This window comes from Heterocephalus glaber, unplaced genomic scaffold, assembly GCF_053883595.1.
Source record: "Heterocephalus glaber isolate CG9 unplaced genomic scaffold, H.glaber_assembly_v1.0 deba00001553, whole genome shotgun sequence".
Lineage (NCBI taxonomy): Eukaryota > Metazoa > Chordata > Mammalia > Rodentia > Bathyergidae > Heterocephalus > Heterocephalus glaber.
In genome coordinates this window covers 15,423,897-15,429,712 of record NW_028258344.1, presented here as the reverse complement: position 1 = coordinate 15,429,712, position 5,816 = coordinate 15,423,897, and the positions used below count along the sequence as shown (strand labels likewise).

The 5,816-nt window shown below is 40.0% G+C and overlaps 1 pseudogene; it reads left to right on the top strand.

Moving 5' to 3' along the window:
• The first annotated feature begins 3,603 nt into the window (after positions 1-3,603).
• LOC101698183 (heterogeneous nuclear ribonucleoprotein A1-like) lies at positions 3,604-4,714 on the top strand (annotated as a pseudogene).
• The last annotated feature ends 1,102 nt before the right edge of the window (positions 4,715-5,816 follow it).

Sequence of the window (5,816 nt, the reverse complement as noted above, 5' to 3'; positions counted from 1 at the left end):
TGTATGCAGATACATATATTGTTCCTCAGTGTCTGTGGGCTATTGGTTCCAGCCCCTCCTGGGTAACAAATTCCACAGATGCTCAAGTCCCTTATATAAAATAGAGCAGTATTTATATATAATCTATGCATATTCTCTCAGATAAATCATCTCTAGGTTATTTATAATTAACATAATATAAATGCTATGTAAATAGTTGTTATATACCGTACTGTTTAAGGAATAACTCTGTACATATTCAGTATAAATGCAATTTTTTTCCCAAACATTTTTCAATACACAGTTGGTTAAATCTATGGATGCAGAACCTTCTGTATATGAACACAAAGTCCCGAAAGACCATATAACTTTCCTAAATCCACACACTCACTGGCAAGATTAGTGAACCCTAAATGTCCAGAGTCTCCTGACTGTAAGCTGTGGTTTTGTCTTACTGCCTTCCTATGGCTATTCTACACTTTTCTGATGAATTTTTAAAAGTACTACTCCCTTTTATCCTCACAGGTTGGTAGGCAAGTCATTTGTCACCATACCGAAATGAAGAAAATTGATCTTCAGGTAATATGTCACTTGTACATATTCTGCCTCTGTAATTACTTAAAATTAAGATTGGTTGAAATAAAGTTATCCTCCGTGTCATACTCTGGGTCCACCCTGCAGTGAATTAGACAAAATATATGTATTTTCAAACTGTGTTGTGAAGATAACTATCATTCTTTGATGTCTTAGCAGATATTTCATGAAAGAAATGTTCAGTGGTTAAATCTGTATGGGTTGGATTAGAAAAAAAGGTTTAAACCTTATTAGACCTTTAATTTATGAATATAATAAATCTACAAGAAGATTGGCTATAATGTATATGGAATATTTTTCCAGTATAACTACTGTTACCATCTTGAAAATATTAGTTTTCCACAGAATAATTTGGGGAATTCTGTCACAGTGTTTAGAGATATCAATCACATAATGTGTATTTTTAATGTGTAAGAAAGTGCTCTATAAGTCAGTCTCTAAAATTAATGCCTCCATCTTCTGAGCCATTTCAGAAATTCTTATCATTTTTTACATAGTTTACTAGATACTTTTTGTTCTAAGTAATTGTTCCTGTCTTCTTTGCTGTGCCCTATCCGACTGCCTTGCCATACACCCAACAGTAAGTGTTTCTAGGCTATCATAGTAGTCTCCTGTGTTTTTTTTGCACACTACTTCTCTTTCTCTCCTTTATTAGTTACCACCTGTTCCTCCAGTCATCCCTGCTCGTCCCTTTCTTTTGACTCACAGTTTACATTTGTTACACATCATATATCCACAGCATATATAAGTCAGGATACTACTCTTTTTAGATTTCTTCTATTTTCTCAACAAAATCTCCATTTTTATGGTTTAAACTTTACCTTATAAAAATAAGTATTAATTTCATAAAGACATTATTCTTACAATATTCATAGACACAAAATTAAGAGCTTCCACTATCTATTTCCAAAGTAATAGTTATATTCCATCATCTTTGAATGGCACTCTTGATTGTCCCTTGTATGGACATGGGAAAACTTACCTCTCTTAATTTATCCACTTAAAACTTTCATTTGTTTATCAATCTATTCATTCCTTTTTTTTTTTCTTGAGACAGGGTCTTGCTCTGTAGTTCAGGGTATCCTTGAGCTTACTATATACCCCAGGGCTGGCCTTGACTCATGGCAATCCTCCTGCCTCAGTCTCCCAAGTGCTAGGATTTCAGACATGCACCACCATGCCTGACATTCATTCTTTCTTCAACCCATTCCTATAGAGAATGATAGTGAAGCTTTGAGAGCTTTCAGTGATATAAGTAGCCTGCTGCAGCACATGTGCCATAGGCTCACCATCACTACTAGAAAGAATTTAGTATGCTACTGAGGTCCCATTTGTCAGCTGTTGGATATGCCTACATTAATATGACATGGTGCCTATTCATGAGGAATAGCTGTCTAGTCATGAGAGACAGGCATTTAAACAAATGATTAGAGTGCTTAGGACCGGTGGTACAAACCCCACAGTAGGACCTAAGAACTTTATGAAGTTGAAGAACCTTCACAGAGAATGCCCAATTGAAACCATAAGAGAGGCACAGAATGCTTTTTTAATGTTACAGCATGATATGGGTTATCAGTTCAGTACATTGAGAACACTGTATTAATGCCTATCTCTAAAAGCTGGCCAGGGCAGAAAACCTGAAGTTAAATTTTGATACTTCTGGCTTGAACAGCCCTTATACAAGCCTGGTTTCTTTAACTCTGCAATAGTAAATTGTTTTAGAGCAGCAATGAAGGAAGTGGTCTCATACAGTGTAACATCTTCTTTCACACTCTTTGGAACATGGGGAATTGAGGAAAATAAAACACCTTAAATGGAGATATTTTGTCCTGGATCTATAAGCAAACTTTTGTGAATTTAGTCTGCATGTAGAACACCCTTGAGGCATCCTCACTGCAGAAAAACTTTTTCACAGTATGAAAACAGAACAATGTGTAGATATATGGATAGGAATTTTCCAAGAGGAGAAAAGAAAGAAGCATAATACAAGCAGAGGCACAGGAAAGTGATGGTTTCCACATGTTTGGGAAGTGTTGAGTTCACCAGGAACCCTCTGTGCTATAGACAGGGATGAGGCCAGATGACAGAGGTAAGAGCAGAGCTTGTGAACAAACTCAGGAATTATCATTTTTCCCCTCCAGGTAATAGGAATCCAGAAGGGGGATTAAAACCATGTGGTAAAATCTGCATTTTAGGAGCTATCTCTGGTAGCATTCTGATGGACTGAGCTCAGAAGAGGCAGGTGGCAGGCAAGCAGACTAAGAAGCTGTTAGAATGAGCTTCAGGGGGATGAAGTTGAAAAGGGTTGGGAGTCTGAACTAAGATAAACAGAAAGGAGAACAAAGCAAAAAGGCCAATTCAAAGCAAAGAGGCCAAGTTGCCTTCTAAAGGAGACTTAGGCCACCAGCTCCGAGGAGCAGATTTGCCCCCAGCACCAAGGAGGAGGTGAGCCTTCCAGGCCACCGTACCACTGCCCTCAGCACCAAGGAACAGAGCTGGCCCCAGTGCTGAGGAGGAGCCTTCCGGGCACCACCGGAAGGTGAGGTACCACCACCCCCAGCGACTAGGAGGCGAGCCACACAGGTGCCAACAGGATGCCCCCTCTCCGTGTTGAAATGAGAAGACACGTAAACAAATCTCAAAGCCAGATTTCCAGATCACCTAAAGCAACCCCAAAGGGAAATGAGATGGAACAATCTGATGCTCAACCACCCGGACTCCTTGAACTGGCAACAAAAGAGGATCTGGAAAAAATGAAATCAGAAATAATTTCTCACATAACAGCAGAGATTGTGCCCAAAGTGGAAGACATGATTAATAAATCTAGAGAGGACACAGATTAAAAAACAATAGAGGAGCTGGGGAACATGATGGAATTCCAACATAGGAAACAAATGGAATCCATAAAAGAGATAGAAACAGATTTCCAGGAGATTAAAACTCCATTGAGAAGTACAATCAGTAGCTCACTCCTTTTTGCTCGTGGACGCCGCCGAGGAAACATCTTTAGCCTCTCTTCCGATTGCCATCATGTCTAAGTCAGAGTCTCCTGAGGAGCCTGAACAGCTGTGGAAGCTCTTCATCAGATGGCTGAGCTTTGAAACAACAGATGAGAGTCTGAGAAGCCATTCTGAGCAATGGGGAACACTCACGGACAGTGTGGTAATGAGAGATCCAAACACCAAGTGCTCCAGGGCCTTTGGGTTTGTCACTTACACCACTGTGGAACAGGTGGATGCAGCCATGAATGTAAGGCCACACAAATTGGATGGAAGAGTTGTGGAACCAAAGAGAGTTGTCTGAAGAGAAGATTCTCAAAGACCAGGTGCCCAAGTAACCGTGAAGAAGATCTTCATTGGTGGCATTAAAGAAGATACTGAAGAACATCATCTACGAGATTATTTTGAACAGTATGGAAAAATTGAAGTGATTGAAATCATGACTGACAGAGGCAGTGGGAAGAAGAGGGGCTTTGCTTTTGTAACCTTTGATGACTACGATTCTGTGGATAAGATTGTCATTCAGAAATACCATACTGTGAACAGCCACAACTGTGAGGTGAGGAAAGCCCTGTCGAAATAGGAGATGGCTAGTGATTCATCTAGCCAAAGAGGTCGAAGTGGTTCTGGAAATTTTGGTGGTGGCCGTGGAGGTGGTTTTGGTGGCAATGACAATTTCGGTCGGGGAGGAAACTTCAGTGGTGGAGGTGGCTTTAGTGGCAGCCATGGTGGAGGTGGATATGGTGGCAGTGGGGATGGCTACAATGGATTTGGTAGTGATGGAAGCAGTTTTGGAGGTGGTGGAGGCTACAATGATTTTGGCAATTACAACAGTCAATCTTCAAATTTTGGACCCATGAAGGGAGGAAACTTTGGAGGCAGAAGCTCTGGGCCCTACGATGGTGGAGGCCAATACTTTGCCAAACCATGAAATCAAGGTGGCTATGGCAGTTCCAGCAGCAACAGTAGCTATGGCAGTGGCAGAAGGTTTTAATACTGCCAGGAAACAAAGCCTAGCAGGAGAGGAAAGCCAGAGAGGTGACAGGGAAGCTACAGGGTACAACAGATTTGTGAACTCAGCCAAGCACAGTGGTGGCAGGGCCTAGCTGCTACAAAGAAGACATGTTTTAGGCAATACTCATGTGTATGGGCAAAAAAACTAGAGGACTATATTTGTGACTAACTGTATAACAGGTTATTTTAATTTCTGTTCTGTGGAAAGTGTAAAGCATTCCAACAAAGGGTTTTAATGTAGACTTTATTTTTGGACCCATGCTATTGATTGCTAAATCTAATAGTCTGATCATGATGCTGAATAAATGGGTCTTTTTTTAAATGTGCTGTGTAAAGTTAGTCTACTCTGAAGCCATCTTGGTAAACATCCCCAACAGCGTGAAGTTAGAATTCCTTCAGGGTGATACCAGGTTCCATTTAAAAGTTTCTTCACAATTGCTTGGGTAATGAAGCCATTGTCTTCAGAAACCTTGGTGTAGTTGAACTGACAGTTACTGTTGTGACCTCTGAATTTCAGTATTAAAAAGGAGGCGATACTCTTAAGTGAAATAAATAGGACACACATGAATAAATTCCGAATAGTTTCTCTGGTGTGAGAAACTGAAAGTGTAAATAAGGACTAAATGTATAATAGGTAATGTGAAATAGGAAGAAAAGGGGCAAAGGGGAAGGAAGTGGGAGGGCTAGGGGAAAGGATAGAAGGGAATGGGATTAATATGAGAAAATGGAAAAATAGGAACAAAATCTTTGTAAATAGGGAGGACTGGAGGGGTTGAAGGGAGGGCTGGGCAAGGGTGAAAAATAAGAACCAAGAGAGACTATGTAAAGGTGCAAATTTCCAATGATGAATGTCATTATATTGTATACCTAAAATGTACCATTGATTAGAATGAATAATCGATAATGCAAAATAGGAAGAAAAGGTCCAAAGGGGTAGGGGTAGTGGGAGGCACAGGGGAAAGGAAAGAAGGGAAAGGAAAAATGCTGAGAAATGGCAAAAATGGAAATAAAGTCTTTGTAAATAGGGAAGGGTGGAGGGCATGAAGGGAGGGCTAGGAATGGGGAAAAAATAAGAACCAAGATGCATTATGTAAAGGTACAATTCCCAATGAGAAATGTAATTGTGTTATATACCTACAATGTACCAATAAAAGAATTTAATAAAAAAAAGGTCAACCAAGCAAGTAGAGTCAGTTATTTGGTTATAAAAATGATTGTTGGCACATTCTA